This window comes from Dipodomys merriami, unplaced genomic scaffold, assembly GCF_024711535.1.
Source record: "Dipodomys merriami isolate MVZ:Mamm:240054 unplaced genomic scaffold, mDipMer1.0.p SCAF_67, whole genome shotgun sequence".
Lineage (NCBI taxonomy): Eukaryota > Metazoa > Chordata > Mammalia > Rodentia > Heteromyidae > Dipodomys > Dipodomys merriami.
Genome location: NW_027206257.1, coordinates 484,454 through 487,925, shown reverse-complemented (window position 1 = coordinate 487,925; position 3,472 = coordinate 484,454). Strand labels below are relative to the sequence as shown.

Sequence of the window (3,472 nt, the reverse complement as noted above, 5' to 3'; positions counted from 1 at the left end):
AAACTAAGTATAAAACTGGGCACTGGTGGCTCATACCTGTAGTCCTAGCCACTCAGGAGGCTGACATCTCAGATCATGACTTGATTCCCACACAGGCATGTAAATCTGTAAGACTCTTATGTGGCTGCAATGGTAAAGCACTAGCCATGAGCATAAAATTTAAGGAACAATAACACTGAGTCCCTGAGTTCAAGTCCCATTACTGAAATAAATAGATTAGTAAATAAAATAATTTATTAATCAACTAAATATAGCTACTCTGTGGCTGTACATTTAAGAGACAATTTTCTAAACATTCCAGAGAGAACATGAGATGAAATAAAGTCATATATGTTGATGCTTGGTTTTGTTATCAATGCCATGAGAAAGTATCAAAGAGTTTGATCTAGAATAAATGAGTATATTGATTGAACTCTATTATTCCTGACAACTGAGATGACAGTTTGAATATCTGGTGAATGAAATCATGTATTGATTCTTATCTAAATGACAGGTGTTCACTTTTCAAAAAGGAAGATGAAGATGAGAATTTTTTAGTTGGATTGAGGGCAGAACATATTTTGGGAAGTTGACACACAAAATATCAATCAATAGACTATCTTTTAAAGAGTTTCCTTAGGACAATAAAATATATGCAGGGGTAGCAGAGTAACATGTAAAATATATCATTCAGTTTAGAGGACTTGTGAAAGGATTAAAAAGGTGATTAGGTTTCCATAGAGATATTTTTTAAATTTTTTTAAATTAATTTTTTAAAAGTTTTATTACTGTGAAAATACCATACAGAGGGGTTACAATTACATGAGCAATGTAATTAAGACATTTTTTGAATTTTTTTATTTAAGGTATATATATATATATATATATATATATATATATATATATATAATAGGTATATTTATATGTTATAGGTATATATCTGGCACATTGGCAGGTTTGATATTTTCTGGTATTATGAATATTTAAAAACAAATTGCTTTTGAAAGTTTTATTCAAAAAGAAAGAAAAAGAGAGGGTGTGGTTATCTTTCCATAGCTGAAAGTACTTAAAAATTACTGAGAGGAAAATAATCTAAAGAAGATATCATTCTTGATAAAGAAATGAGGCAGTTTCAAATTAAAAGTACAAGATTAAGTACTTTTCATAAAATATTAAAACTAAAATCACATGCATAAGGTATTTAATTATAAGAATAGCAGTGAAATTTTAAAAGGACAGGATTTATCAATGATAAATAGGCGTTTTTAGTGCAAATACTGCAGAAAAATTTTCCAAGCAAAGATCATAATCATTCTAATCTATATAAAAAACAATCTCAGTTCTTTAAACAATGTAGAGTACATCTGAATTCAGCCATTTCAATGAAATGCCAACTTACAAACCTTAAATCTAAAATAATGTACTTAGTTTTATGTCTCATTTCTCTCTTGGCGGTCCATGTTTTCAGGAAAATCTGTAATGGACCATGAAGTTGGCTGTGCATTGCTATCACTTGTTTAAGTTTCTCTTCCTTGGCTCTTCTACAGGGGCAAACTGTTCTTTTTTCCATGAAGCTACTGAGAAAATCATCTATTTCAGTTTTTCCCTCCGAGAAATCTTCAGCAATATTATCAGATTCTTCCTCAGCTTCATGTGCAGCGACTTTCCATCTTGCCTGTAGGGCACTTGCACTACAACTCTCACTCAGTTCATGTTGTCTCTGCCTCTTCTTTTCAAACGTAGATTTCATTTGTGTAAGTAACTCATACTTATCTAAAACAGTTTGCCTTTTGGCTTCCAAACTGGGCTCCAAGAGGAGAGTTTTCTTGCTAATTCCTCAATACTTTTTACTAAATCACCCTTGTCATTAATAATTTGTTTTAATTGAGGTAAACTCAGAAACTGTTCTAGTAATACTTCGTCTTGTTCATTCATATCTGTGAGTTGTGACACAATTCTGAGAGTTCTGGAAATGCATCAGGGACATCTGGCATCTTGTACCCAAAACCATTTTGGCTTATCGGTGTTGAAGTTTCCATTGTGGGAACAGGCAATGGCAGACTTGAAAGGACACCAAATGTAGGAGCAGCAGACTTGGCTGTTGTATAACTTGTTGAAGAAGAAGCAGTGTCAGTAACAAAGAAGTTATGTTCTGTTAGCTTCTTGAGGAGGATATGCAGGAAGAAATGGAAAACCCTAAGAAGCATAAGGAGGCAGCCCACCTGGGTTACTATACAGGTATGGAAATGCTGTTGAAGTGGGAGCTAAAACAGGAGAATTCTTCCAAAACTCATCCAACAGACTCTGGCTAATCTTTCCAAGATCTGAGTGTATTGTAAAATTGCTTACTAATTGAGAGGTAACATATATTTCATGTTTATCCATTAAAGGATGTCAGATTGGTGGATAAACACTGATTGCTGGTTTTTCCTGAGGAAACTGTGGAGGAAGTACTATATTAATGTTAATTGTCAAGTTGTTTACAGTGAAGGGCAATCTGTATTCCACATCTTTCTGTATTTCAGCTATACTGGAGTGGGAGTTCCGGAGGGACTCGATCAAGCACTGCTTCTGCTGTTGGAGGCTGGTGAGGCCACCACCAGGGACCCTGCTGTGGAGAAGGAGGCGCTCTTGGTCAGGGGAAAGAGCCAGCTCATCCTCCTTGCGTCCCTGGGGCAGGAGGGCCTACAAGGTTTGGGCCTGCTTCTCCCAGAAGCTGCCCGGCAGGTCTCCAGCTACAGAGGAGTGGCCTGAAATACCCAAGGTTCGAGTCCGGTTGTGTGTGTGTGGGGGGAGCAGAGGGGCAGGCCGTGGGGCAAGCCAACGGCGCCTTTTACCAAGTAAACCAGGTTCCTGGTCTCCGGGTTTGGGGGACCATGACATAACTGGAGAGAGCTGGAGAGAGGTAAATTGTCAAGCAGGACACAAGCAACCAGGATCCTACCCTTGGAGGCCCAGGTGCTCCAGACTGGCTAGCCAGTCAGATTGTAACCTGGCTGTGCTCGGCGTGCCTGGCCTCGTCCTACCATGAGCACATTTCTTATCAAGCATTGTTGCCTACTCCTTTGTTTCCCTTTGCCATCCCTGCTGCGACACCCCCTCTCCCCCATCTAGTCCCCCGACTCCTCCCCAAAGTTGTAAATTTCATTTTTCAACTTAATGTCTTGTACATTTCATTGTTGTAATGGGTTCCTATTTAAACAATTTGTTTTTCCCTTCCCCTCCACAAATTATACCAACATTAACTACAGTGAAAACAGGAGTTATACCGTGGGGGAGGGACACACCAAGCAACAACAACAACAACAACAACAACATATCACCCTGGGCTGGGAAGGTCGCTCAGTGTTAGAGTTCTTGCCTTGAATGCAGGAGGCCCTGGGTTCAATTCCTCAGTACCACATAAACAGAAAAAGCTGGAAGTAGCACTGTGGCTAAATAAGTAGAGCACTAGCCTTGAGCTGAAGATCTCAGAGACAATGCCCAGGCCCAG

The 3,472-nt window shown here is 38.6% G+C and overlaps 1 pseudogene; it reads right to left on the bottom strand.

The window, feature by feature from the left end:
- Positions 1-1,315: 1,315 nt before the first annotated feature.
- On the bottom strand, positions 1,316-2,636 carry LOC138815795 (vacuolar protein sorting-associated protein 37A pseudogene; annotated as a pseudogene).
- Positions 2,637-3,472: the final 836 nt, after the last annotated feature.